This window comes from Bombina bombina, chromosome 1 (assembly GCF_027579735.1).
Source record: "Bombina bombina isolate aBomBom1 chromosome 1, aBomBom1.pri, whole genome shotgun sequence".
In the NCBI taxonomy this organism is placed as follows: Eukaryota; Metazoa; Chordata; class Amphibia; order Anura; family Bombinatoridae; genus Bombina; species Bombina bombina.
The window spans coordinates 1,234,482,087-1,234,496,369 of record NC_069499.1 but is presented as its reverse complement, the minus strand read 5'-3'; the positions used below and the strand labels follow the sequence as shown (position 1 = coordinate 1,234,496,369).

Here is a 14,283-nt window from a genome sequence, read left to right as displayed (position 1 = left end):
ATTTACACCCACTGTGATTGCCACACACATCCCAAGTCTCTATTCTTATTTGTTTATATACTATTGTTGATTCTCTAGAGAGACCATTTATATGTATCTATATCTTATTATTTATCATATGTATTAACTTCTGAACGCAACATGGATCCATGCAGTTTTCAACTATTGCAGTTTTTAAATATTGTATTTTTGCTCTTATCTCTGTACTCTTTGTCATTGTATGCTTTTATTGATTTTGCTAATTTATGTATTGAATTGGTACTATTGTATTAAATGTTTATACTTACCACAATAGCCTATTAGCTCTTAGCGCTCCCTTCCAATCCTTTATTATTTTAACTTTTTAAAGTTAGCTAGGAGACTTTTTGGAAGAGAGCTTTAGGCACCCATACTAGCGCTCGGTTTACACCATCCACATTAACAAACTACTACGACTTGAAACGTATCACTACTTGAAAGTAGGTCAAATCAGCACACATGAAATGATGCTATTGATGTGGGAAGGGAAATATTTTTGAATTGGTCTTTAGTCTAACAGGGCATAACTTAGTGTAGATAGCCTAAGTTAGCTCCCCACACAACACCCCATCCCCCCTTCCTTCCTTTCCCCCTCCCTTTTCTTTTATTTATTTTTTTCCTCCCACTTCTCTCATCTTCATTGGCTTGCCCCCCCATTCCCATCGCACAGGCCCCATTTTTCTGTTTTCCCTCTTTTCTTCTTACCACCCTTCTGGGTGTATACATCAGGTATTGCTTAAATCTCAGTCCTGGGTAATGTGTAAACTGAGAACATCTGTTAGCAATGAGAACCTGATATAACTGTTTAATATTTCATACCAATGTTGTTAATACTACAGATATGTATATTGTTAATTATCGAAACATCTAAACAAGCTCAAAATTGATTAACTCACCGACCGTATCTTTTTAAAGTATACATCTGGCTGTATTCAGCCTACCAGATCAAGGACCGAACAGTGCGACATATCAGGACAAGAAAATACTTACATTGCATTACCTGATTACATCTATTATGTTGTTCTAACAATGTTGTACAATTTTATTTACAATAAAGCTTGTTTAAAAAAAAAAACACTGTTTCATATATAGGATAGAACTGCAATGCCCCTTCAATGATTTATTACTGTTTCATATATTTAAAACAAAAAAACTGTGAGATTTTGCATTACATTTACTTTATAATGAAACTAAACTTAAAGGGGCATTCAAGGGACATGAAATCCAAAATTACATTTTACAACAACTATCTAATATACTCCTATTATTAATTTACTAATTTAGCTTGGTATCCCTTGTTGAAAGAGCAGCAACACACTATTGGGACTTACCTGAACACTAGGGATGGGAGAATGTTTCTAAAAATTCGAAATTTAAAACGAATTTTGATACATTCGTTCGTTCGAATCGAATTTTGAATGTTTATATAACATTCTAACATTCTATTTTCGAATTTTCATTTTCGAATTTTTCAATAAAATTCGAAAATATTTGTTAGAATAATAGAATGTTTAGTTATGTATTCATTCAATTTCGAAATGCAATATTCGAATTTGAATGTGACATTCGAATTTGAAATATTATTTCTAGTCTACAACTGTGTTTAATAAATGTAATATTCGAATTTGAATGCTACATTCGAATTCGAATGTCATATTTGAATTTGAAGTAGTATTTCTAGTCTAATACTGTGTTTTAAATGTGATATTCGATTCGAATGTGATATTCGATTCGAATGTGACATTCAAATTCGAAATAGTATTTCTAGTCTAATACTGTGTTTTATAAATGTAATATTCGAATTTGAATGTAACATTCGATTCGAATGTGATATTCGATTCGAATGTGACATTCGAAATAGTGTTTCTAGTCTAGAATTGTGTTTTATAAATGTAATATTCGAATTCAAATGTGATATTCGAATGTGACATTCAAAAACTGTAAATAACATTCGAAAATCGAATTTTTAAGAATATTCGTTCTTATCAACATTCTATTATGTAAATCGAATTTCTATAATAACATTCGTTCTAACATTTGAATTTGGATATAAACACATTCGCCCATCCCTACTGAACACATCAGATGAGCCAATGAGAATATGTATATATGTGCAGCCAACAATAAGCAGCTAGTCCCCAATGTTGCTTTGCTGCTCCTGAGCATACCTAGGTATGCTTTCCAACAAAGGAAAGAGAGAATTATGAAACAAATTAGATAAAAGAAGTATATTAGAAACTTGTTTAAAAATACTATTAAATGTTTTAAAAACAGTTAAAACTGTCATTTTTAGGACAATTTGCATTGTTTTGCAATCCAGAAACAAACCTCTTAAAAAAGCTTATTGGGTATGTTTATCTTATTTTTGGGTTTCATATTCCTTTAAATTAGAGAAAAGCAAGCAAGATAATTAATGAAAGTGTATAACAAAGCTGTTCCACTATGCATAATTAAACATTTTATCAGAAATCACATTTTGCGTTTAATGTCCCTTAACATCATAATTATATTTGAGATTTGTAGTCTTATTTCTTATTTATTCATTTATACATTCACATGCATTACAAGTCTGCTGGCACATAAGGGGTTAAGTATTCTACATGTTTTGGACATGCAAACAGATTAGATATTGCCTTAGGTGTTAAAATATAACCAAGTAAATAATTAACGTGTGGCATGGGATTAAAGCAGCCTGCCAATATTTGCTCTGCTGTGCTTTAGATGCCAGTGCTTGGCATTTCTGCATCTTTGTCCTGGCTCCAAGTAATGGTGCCATATCCAATAATGACCATGTGTCATTACAGCATAATCATGTTAAGGTTTTCCTCAGCAAGGACACACATGAGTAGCCTCTGATGACAAATTACTTGGACAAATGATGGGGGAGTTATTTGTTTTGATATTTTTGTTTTTTTTATACAAAGAGAATATTCACTAATCTTCCTCAGCCTGCAGGTCCTATTGTCTTGTTATACATTTCAGACACCTGTAAAAGAAAAAAGGATAAAATAAATCCAGGATCATTTCTTATAGCTGATAAATGTAAGGTAAAAATGAGGGCTTACAATGCTCATATGTTGATTTATGATTTAGAGATCTGTCCTAAACCGTTACTTTTCTTTTCCTCTCTCTCCATGTTAAAGCAATATCAATAGACTAACTCCTGCTCAAGAATGCATTGTGCATATGTTTATGATATGCAAAAAAAAAAAGTCAGCTATGTTTAAGTAATTCATGAGGTAACTGAGTATTTATGCAAATTTGGCAGATATATATTCTCAGGCATAATACATTACATAAATATGAATACAAAATGCTCATTTATGAGGTAAATACATGTAATGAAAACCATAAATTATGCCTAATAATACAGAGGATGGATCTTCAAAGGCAAAGAGGCTTTAACTTTCCTCAGTGAGATGTTTAAAAAGGCAATCAATTAATTTCTGGTAAATTATCATACAGGGTATTTTGCTTGTAATTTAAAGGGGTATAATCACTTAAAGTATTCACTGTTCTTTTTTTTATAATTTGCAATATAAAAAGATGGGGGTTTTCTAGCAAATTAATTTATGTATACATCTTTAAATTTTATTTTGCCATTTCATAAATCAATTGTTGTATGTGAATTTATCACCATAATAACTCCTTCAGGCCCATTTATCAAAGGGCTTGCGGACCTGATCCGACAATGCGGATCAGGTCCGCAAGACCTCGCTAAATGCGGAGAGCAATACGCTCTCCGCATTTAACATTGCACCAGCAGCTCACAAGAGCTGCTGGTGCACCGCCGCCCCCTGCTGACTCGCGGCCAATCGGCCGCCAGCAGGGAGCTGTCAATCAACCCGATCGTATTCGATCGGGTTGATGTCCGGCGATTCCTGTCCGCCTGTTCAGAGCAGGCGGACAGGGTTATGGAGCAGCGGTCTTTAGACCGCTGCTTCATAACTTGTGTTTCTGGCGAGTCTGAAGACTCGCCAGAAACACGGCCCTTCAAGCTCCGTACGGAGCTTGATAAATGGGCCTGATAGTATTTAAGCTGTACTTTTTTATAGTTTAAATGGAAACAATCTAAATAACTTCATTACTGTGTACTATATGAGAGTGTTTTCATTTTGCACTATTGCTTTTAAATACCAAAGTCTTTAAAGGGACACTCAAGTCAAAATAAACTTTTATGATTCAGAAAGAGCAGCAGTTTTAAGACACTTTCCAATTTACTTTCATTATCAAATTTTGCAGTCTTTTTATATTCACACTTTCTTGGGAGCAAACTCCTACTGAGCATGTGCACAAGCTCACAGGGAATACGTATAGTAGTCTATGATTGGCTGATGTCTTTCACATGATACAGGAGACCGGAAAATGTGAGAAACAATAAATTTGGCAGAAAAAAAATCTAATGCTTATTTGAAATTCAGAGTAGGTGTTATTGCTTTGTATTTTTATTATGCACTTGCACTTTAATTAGTGGTCCTTAAACCAACCAAAAACAGGTTAAAGGGAGATTAAACAGTTGAGTACAACTACAGTAACATCCCTAGTCAAAATGGATGATCTTCCTGGAGTCATTGTGAAGTAATCGATGACTCCAGACTAGTCATCAGAAGCCATTGTGAAGTATGTCCACAGGCCGAAATATTTAAATGAGATGACTCTAAAGTCATTGACTGGGTGTTCATGCTTGTGAAGTAATCAGTAAGGTAATCTGCTAATCATTCTGAAGTCATCACTAGCTTATTTTAGCTGATGACTTTACAAACCTGATTATATCTGATGATGTGCAAAAGACTTCAAAAGTAGTTTGATGATCATCAAATGACTCCAGGATGGTCTCTAAAGTAATCCTGTTTGTCTTGGGATGGTTACTACTAACTGCGCTGTTGTTTTTCATCCTAGGCCTGCAGCTCTCTTCAAAAGCTATTCTCTTATTTTAACCCTTTCAAAAGTGATGGTTAGTGAATCTTTACACTGGCCAGTCTCTAGAAATTCTTTATAAGGGGGCACTTCACGAAGGCCCACCATGTTGTGGTCGGGGACTTGATGGTAGGGGTGTGACCAGGCAGTCAGGGTGGCCATGAGAGGGGGAGTCTTGGAAGAGTGGGGCGCAAAAACAAGGGTCAATCACAGCTGGGGCAAATGGGGTAGCTGGGGCTTCCCAGACAGCGCTACTGACACTTCACACCGCCATCTTGGAATTGAAGTATTATTTCTCCTTTTGACAGAAGTGGTGCACATTCACAGATCAGTGATATTGGTGTCTTCTTGACAAGCTGTATCATGCGCTTCAATTTAGTGTGCACAATACAGAGCAAGTGCTGTACATTTTTGCAGTGGATGCATTTCCCTTTATTATTCCTGAGGTCTTTTTTTATGTAACTTTTAACATCTGCAAATATAAAACATTTGCTTCCTATTGTGTACGCTAATCAAAAGTGCAAGTTACAGCAGACAAAATGCCAGCAACGTCACTGAAAGTGCAATGCTCCTGTCCCAGAATGCAACAATACCTGTGTAACAAGATGGCGGTGCCCAGTATAGAGATGCAGAGCTATATCAACTGACTTCTGTAATGGGTCAAAATAAGAGAATGATTTTAAAGACAGATACAAGTATATGAAGAAAAACAATAGCATTGTGAGTAGTAACCATGCTACTGTAGTTGTACTCAGCAGTTTAATGTCCTTTAATAAACATTTAGTAAAAGTCAGCTCCAGAATAGCAATACATTCTCTTTCCTACTCTAAATATGAATGGTAATTGATAGCTATGAACATTTTATTATCCCAGAAGAAGTGTTCAGCTTGGAAACTGTAGGGCTCAAGGTTAAAGGGACATTGTTCTGTAAAATGTTCTCCCTTTTTAACATGTTCACAATGATCCATAGTATCTGCTGGAGTGTATTACATTATTTACAAATAGCTCCTTTACCTTTATTTTATCATTTGAAAAGTTGTTTTTTCCTGATGAAACCTCCCCCTATACTGAACATTCCAATTCATAAGTACTGGCTACAAAACATCTATGCAAACAAGAGGCAGTAGAAGATTTCAACCTCCCAGTAGGGGTGGGAGAGATAAAAAGAGACCAGTCCATTTGAACGGCTGTTCCTACAGCATCTTTGAATACTTCAGTACATTATCTCAATAAACAAAGAGGTATAGGAAAGCAATACCTAATGCAGACAATGCAGATTTATATCCATCTAAAGGGATATTATACAGTCGATTTTTATTTGCATAAATGTTTTGTAGATGATCCATTTATATAGCCCATACAGGGTTTTTTTTTTTTAAATGTATAGTTTTGCTTATTTTTAAATAACATTGCCCTGATTTTCAGACTCCTAACCAAGCCCCAAAGTTTTAGGAGAATACGAAGAATACCGACATATACCTACTCCAGCTTGCTCCTGTTTGTGTAAAGAGTCTTTTCATATGCGGAGGAAGGGGGTGTCTGTTATTTCCCACTTAAAGTGGGTGATCTAGCTACCTTTTTAACAGAGCTAAATTGGGAGCTTCTAAGTCAGTTTTTAAACTGGATCTGTGCATATTATTCTTTATAGTAGTGTCTATTACATGCAGTTATATGAAAATTGATGCATACTGTCCCTTTAAGGTGGTGATTATTGTTCAAATGTAATCAGAGGTGAAAAAAAATCAAGTGATTTACAAAACCTAGAAAAAGCGCAACTAATCAGCTCTGTATAAACATATGTGCCATGACCCCAGGGGAGCTTTAAATGTATTGGAAAAAAATGTGCACGTTTTAATTGCTGTACTGGTGCACAGTCATAGGTGGATACAAATACATAACACAAATAATTGAATATATGCATACACACAATGAAACAAACATTTATTTATTTATTTATTAAAGGGTCATTAATGTAATTCAATATGTATGCATTGCATATATTAACAATTAAGCACTTCATTGCAAAAAGATCTGTATGCAAAAAAAAGTTTAACATTGCAACAATGAAGGCACAATTTGCAAGGTTTCTCGAAACAAGAGCAGTTCAAGGATACAACTTTTGAAAAGCTTAGAAAAGGGAGTTCAGGTTCCAGAGCTATGACCAGTTACTGACAGATGTAAAAGAGCTTGTGTCCTTATCTAAGAATTTGATTACCAGAATGTTGCAGGGTCAACCAAATATTAGCATACTTAAGTATGATGGCAGTGATCTAGCTCATCTAGACAGAGGTATACTACAGCAAAATAAGGCAAAGTAAATACTGAATTTATCTTACAGTGAACCTTTCTCTGTGCAAAAGGAATCACAAAGGCAAGGGTGCCTCCTTGTGTGATATAGTTTGACAAACAGATTAAAGTGAATACCAAATTATACTCACAAGTGTAGCAGTACTCTGTTGTGCTAATTGAAGCAAGCTAGGAGTTCACAGTGTTTCTGTTTACTGCAACAGGCAGAAAAGTAGGTCTCTCAGAGGTAGGATGAGTCCCAATAACGCTCAGACTCTCAGCAAAGAGTTAAAAGACCACAATAAAATATAATACACAATGTCACACTTGTGACACTAAGAAATGGATAAGCAACGCGTTTCTCAGACTTCTGTCTGTTTCCTCAGGCTTCATCTCATTTAAAGGATTTTATTATATATTGTATTTAAATAGTATACATTCCTATTATATTTTATACTAATCTGTTTAGGTCACAGTATCCTGTCATTAATGTAATATTTCAGTCATATTGCTGCTTTATAGCTGTGTTTACAGGTGCTTTTTCTTAGGTGCATTTATAGATACATTCCTTATTTTTTTACCTTTCTAGCGTCCCCTAGAGTTACCATTTTTGTGTAACAGGTGTTTTTTTTATCTTGCAGTGATGTTTATATTATGTTATTATGGGGGATGTGTGACAGCACTGACATCAGACTAAAGTGACTTCTGTTTACATAAAGACAGACAATGTATTGCTAAGGTTGTAAACAGAAACCCCATTGGTTTGTCTTCAGAGCTGCTACAATTTGCAGCAGCTGCTACACAATAGTATGTTGTACAGCCCCAGTATACTATTAACCTTTTATGTCCCTTTAAATCATGACATGTATACTGTAGTGCTTTCCAGATGTCAGTTTTGGTTTAGAATTAATCATTAGGCAGAGAAACTGACAAAAGAGAGTCATGGGGATGTTAAGTATACATCTATATATATTGATTGCTTCACTTTTGTAGATTGTCTTTTCTAGAGACAAAATTAGTAATTAGCAGTGACACATTTGTACAGTTTAAGAATAACTATCCATCTGTACATCTAAGCTCCTTTATCATATTACTTTATATTTATGTAATAGAACACCATAATAATTATATCCACGTCATTCCCTTTTGCTGCTATATTTCTGCAACCAAAGGGCAGGCTTCGACTTCTCATTGGCTAATAAAGGTAACTGCCTAGGGGTGCCTTCTATCACTGGCCACTTTCCTCTCAGATGTTTATGGTTTGATTCATCCCTTAGTAAATAAGGTGGCTGCCCTTCCAAAACAAAATTATATAAGGTGGTTGCCGTTACAAAAAAATATGTTAAAATAATGTAAAAACATGCTGCCTTTACCAGTGGTGTTTTGAGAATGTGGATATGGGAAGGGCTCGATACCTATTAATGATGTTCCAAAGTAATGACTATTTTCTTCCATATACATTTTAGCTGCCAAAAGCAGTTGGTAGGGCCAGGATCAGACCTTACTTCACAACTTATGGCACTGCAGTTTCTATTAGATATTTGCCCATATCAGAAATCAGTTGAGATCCATGTCTCTAAAGACCCTGATATTAATTACACCCCACCCAAACCCATGAGCATGTAATCCTAGTGAGTCAAATGCCCACATGAGCTCTCAGATCAGATTCATGACCCACATTGGAAGTCTGAACATACTTAAGGCCAGATAATGAGTAAAGCGCAAATGTTTGCGCCTGAGCGATAAGGGGTATATCATGAGGGTTTGCACTCGTCAGTCTTACCGCTCATATTACGAGTTAAAAGTAAACACGATCGCGTGAGCGCAATCACGATTTACGCTAGAATGATTACCGTGATTTGCTCTGGTTAACTGTTTCGTAAAACATAAAAGTGTCACAAAACACATCAAAAATACATTACAAAGTATAGTTACACCATCGAATAAAAATTATTTAAAAAAAATAATGCACACAAAAGTTATACAAGCTCAAAGATAGGAGGTCTCAGGGGTTAGAAAAAAGGCAGGCAAAGGGCTTTAACATTGAGACACATACATATACATCTCTAAAGATGTATATGTGTGTATATATATATATATATATATACAGGCATACCCCGCTTTACGGACCTTCACTTTACGGACACTCGCGAGTACGTACATAGCTATTACGGACCCTCTCTTTACGGACACTCGTGAGAACAGTTAGTCTCGCGAGTGTACGTACATAGCTATTACGGACAGGACCGTCTTTAACACAGGGCAAAAGGGGCAGCTGCCCAGGGCCCAGTTTATGTTGAGAGGCCCAAGAGTCCTAAAAAAAAAATAAAAAAAAAAAAATTTTTTTTTATGGTTCATACCAGACTGCTGATTTGACATGGGGAACACACACATTCAGTCCTAATACTTTCAAAGTCAAAAGTACTCTGCTTATATATTTTTTTTTAAACTGTGCCAGACCGTGCCGGTGTCATGTGATATGCCAAGCTATTGCCATGTGCTGGTTTAGATGTGCACTGTGCAGCACTGAATGCTAAGCCCTTACTCAGCATCCAGCCATTCCCACTGCATCATAAAAGGTCCTACTGGGGTTACCACTGTTACCAGGTAACTGCTCTGGTGGTAGGGATTGTTTCTGGGTAGGGCTGACTGTAAGCACATGCAGCAGAAAGCTGGAGCGGCAAGCACGTGAGGATTTGAGCATCTGTGCAGCTGCATACACTGCTCTCTTCAGTCTTGAGGCTGTGTGACTCATCTCACACTGTATCCATGCAGCCTTGGACAGACAGCATCCAGTCTGCTGGTCCCCTTAGCCCTGCTCTTTCTGCTGTGGCCCTAAGATCAACTAGCTGAAGTTTGTTAGGGTAACAGTGCTTTGTAGAAAGGTGTCAGTGGGAAGAATAAGTGAGTGCACACACACCCCTCCCCATGCAGCATTGTCTAGTGCAAGGTGAGAGGGAACTTGTTCCTATCAAAGAAATGACATGTGCTGCTGTGGCTGATGTATAGTGTCATACTGATACTTCACACATTAATGTAAGGTTTATTTTTATAGTTTTTGTTTTCTCTCTGTCTCAGATTTTACAGCTTCCCATAGTAGTTCTGCTGTTCCAGTCAGTAAACTTATACTGCACCGCCATGCTTCCTCCTCAGTCTTTACCTTGCTTTGCTCCTGTTGGCTGCCCTAAATCTCTTTAACCAGCTAACCTCACACCAGAATCACATTCAAAAGAATATTAAATGAATCCACAGTGGAGGAATTTATATATTTATTTACTTATTAGTACTGCTTAGGTCCAGTTTCACATATTGCAATTTATTTAATTTTTTTTAAATGATTAGCTCAGCAGTGGATAATCCACTGCTGGGCTAATAATTAAAAAAAAAATTGATTGAGTTGTTTTTTGGGATGTTGGGGTGGAGAGAGAAATTGCATGGGGGGGGGCAAGAAAATTTTCGCCCAGGGTCCAGTCAATATTAAAGACGGCCCTGATTACGGACCCTCTCTTTACGGACACTCGTGAGAACAGTTAGTCTCTATGGTTCAGGAAGAGGTTGCCGTGCGCCAGGAAGATGTTGCTGCGCACCAAGAAGAGGTGGGGTTTCCGCTCACTGTGTAGAAGCCGCGCACTTTGCAAGTAAAAAACTGAAGTTAAAAAGTGAATCGTGTATAGAAGATTCCTGCACCCAAATTGCTATTTTATTCCTGCCATAATACTGCACTGTACCACTACTGTACATAGAACTTTGGGGAACATATACTGTATACAGTACTGATTGTAACACGCTTGGCACACACTGTGTATAGAAGATTCCTGCACCCAAATTGCTATTTTATTCCTGCCATAATACTGCACTGTACCACTACTTGAACATAGAACTTTGGGGAACATATACAGTACTGTATACAGTACACGTACAGTACACGCTTGGCACACAGTACAAATGTACCTTTACCTAGAGCTGATAATGGCAGATAAAAAGAAATGCCGTAAATCTATTACCTTGGATATGAAGCTTAAAATTATTAGATTGTATGATGAAGGTGTAATTCAAGCTGAAATAGGCCGAAAGCTAGGCTTCACTAGGACCACAATTAACACAGTCATGAAGAACAGAGAAAAAATTGTTGCAGAAGTTAAAAGTGCTACACCTGTTAACACCACAACAATTCGAAAAAGGGATAGCATTGTTGCAGACACGGAGAGACTCCTAATACTTTGGATAGAAAATCAGACAACACGCCATGTTCCTGTAAACCAGGCAATTATACAAAGTAAAGCCTTAAGCTTATTCAATGACCTGAAGGCTAAAAAAGGTGAAGCAGCAAAGGATGCTGAATTTGTTGCAAGCCGTGGATGGTTTGATAGGTTTAAGAAGAGGTCTAATCTACATAACATCAAAGTACAAGGAGAGGCAGCTGCTGCAGATACTGAGGCTGCAGAAAGCTATCCAAGTGAATTTGCAAAAATTATTGAAGATGGAGGCTACTCCATGGATCAAATTTTTAATGTGGATGAGACTGGTCTATTCTGGAAGAAGATGCCTGCAAGAACCTTCATTGCAAGACAGGAAAAACATTCAGTAAGTGTATTGCAGCAATAGACAAAGAAGAAGGTGCAGGGCAAGAAGTCCTATCGAAATTCTGGAAAAGCTACAACATCTTGGATTGCATTAAAACTGTAAGAGATGCTTGGAATGACATAAAGGATACCACAATGAAAAGGGCCTGAAAAATGTTATGCCCACAGTTAGCTGATGATTCTGAAGGCGTTGATGATTCTGTAGCTAATGTTACTGAAAATATTGTAGAGATGGCAAGGCAGTTAGAGCTGGAAGTAGAGCCAGAAGATGTTGCTGAACTGCTTGCGTCCCATACTGAGCCCCTCAGCAATGAAGATCTTCTAGAACTTGAGGAGGAGAGAGAAGAAGAAGATGTGCAAAATGGGGTTGAGACCATTGAACAGCCTGAAGGCTTAACTTCAAAAATTCTCTTTCAAGCTTTCCGTCATCTGGATAGCGCCATGGCTCTTTTTGAAAAGCATGATAGGGACTTTGAAAGAAGCTTCACAGTCAATGGTAACATTTCAGGGGCTTATTCCTGTTACAAAGAAATCTACAGAGAAAAGAAGAGAGCTACACTTCAAACCTCCATAGAGACTTACTTTTCTAAAAGTCCATCAGCCCGCAGATCATCATCATCGACAGACAGTCATTTGGATACCAGATCATCCACTGACAGTCCATTTCCAGCTCTGGCATCACCACCCAGTCCTGCTCCTTCTCTTATTGCTACTTGTAGTACAACCAATTCGCCAGCAAGAAAGCGTCTCGCCTTTGAAGAGTTGACTTGTGAAACAGAAGACACCAGTATGACTTCATCCTTACTAGAATAAATGCTCAGAGCTGATCCTAAGCTTAGAAAATGTTGTGTTTATTTTGCAATACTGTACTGTACAGTAAAGATGTTCTCTTGCCCTAAGCTGATCCTAAGCTTACAAAATGTTGTGTTTATTTTGCAATACAGTACAGTACTGTACAGTAAATATGTTCTCTTGCCCTAAGCTGATCCTAAGCTTACAAAATGTTGTGTTTATTTTGCAATACAGTACAGTAAATATGTTCTCTTATCCTAAGCTGATCCTAAGCTTAGAAAATGTTGTGTTTATTTTGCAATACAGTACAGTAAATATGTTCTCTTACCCTAAGCTGATCCTAAGCTTAGAAAATGTTGTGTTTATTTTGCAAAACTGTACAGTACAGTAATTATGTTCTCTTGTCCTAAGCTGATCCTAAGCTTAGAAAATGTTGTCTTTATTTTGCAATACAGTACAGTAAATACTGTATGTTCTGTTGCCCTAAGCTGATCCTAAGCTTAGAAAAAAATGTGTTTATTTTGCAATAAATATTTTCTTTTGGCCTAACCTTATAGTATTGTGTTTATTTTAGTTATAAATGTATTATTTATATCAGTTATGCCTATAAATGACTATTATAATGCAGTACAAGCATTGAGAAGTGAAAAAAAAGTATTGCTTCACTTTAAGTACATTTTCGTTTTACATACATGCTCTGGTCCCATTGTGTACGTAAATGTGGGGTATGCCTGTATATATATATATATATATATATATAATACTGTATGTATATATATATATATATATATATATATATATATATATATATATATATATATATATATATACATACATATGTATTTATGAACTTATATGTGTAAATATGTAGTTACAGACATATATACACATTTAAACACATAAATACATATGTATACATATATAGACACATATATAAGTACATTGGAGCCCTTTGCTGTTAAGTAGATGAAAACATACAAAAGCATATTTATGCAATATTAGTTTTTAATAAAGGCTTTAACTATGTATTTACTGTAAATATTTCAGATTCCAATGTTCTGAACATAGCAGAAAGCAGAATATGTTCTATGTATTTGTAAATAGATATTCCTATATACATTATATAACTGTATATATCTATACCTATATGTAATTATATATATATATATATATATATATATATATATATATTAGAAGAAAGGCACTCTCCGTATTCAAGTGAGTAAAAAAGCTTTACTTATGTGAACGTTTTCTGCGTTGCTCCCGTCCTCCCGAAAACGTTCACATAAGTAAAGCTTTTTTACTCATTTGAATATGGATAGTGCCTTTTTTCTAATTTTCTATGCTATAATTTAAAGTGCACCCCGGAGGTTGTTTGGTACTAGCGTGTCCTGAATCCACTTAGGATATATTTTATATATATATATATCACACTCCTCCTGTAAGTAAATCCGTCCACCTGGGTCAGCAGCCTGGGTGCTAGCATGAAAAAGTATAACACAGTGACCACAAGCACTCTCAGGACTTCTCAATAGTGGGTCAAAAAAACAGTGTTTATTAACGTTTCGGGGTTCACACAGACCCCTTCATCAGAATATATAATATGTATGTATATATATCGGTATAGATATGTATGTTACCAAAATACCATCAGATATATGTGGAAATATGTATTTATGAATAAAAA

General features: G+C 36.1%; 1 long non-coding RNA gene across 1 annotated transcript in view; it reads right to left on the bottom strand.

Annotated features, from left to right (window-relative positions):
• Positions 1 to 2,534: 2,534 nt before the first annotated feature.
• The window catches only part of LOC128647875 (uncharacterized), a 71,286-nt gene continuing 59,537 nt past the window's right edge, over positions 2,535 to 14,283 (bottom strand). The window contains exon 2 of the long non-coding RNA XR_008400440.1: positions 2,535 to 3,004. This is a non-coding gene — a long non-coding RNA (uncharacterized LOC128647875). The remainder of the gene's footprint in view (positions 3,005 to 14,283) is intronic.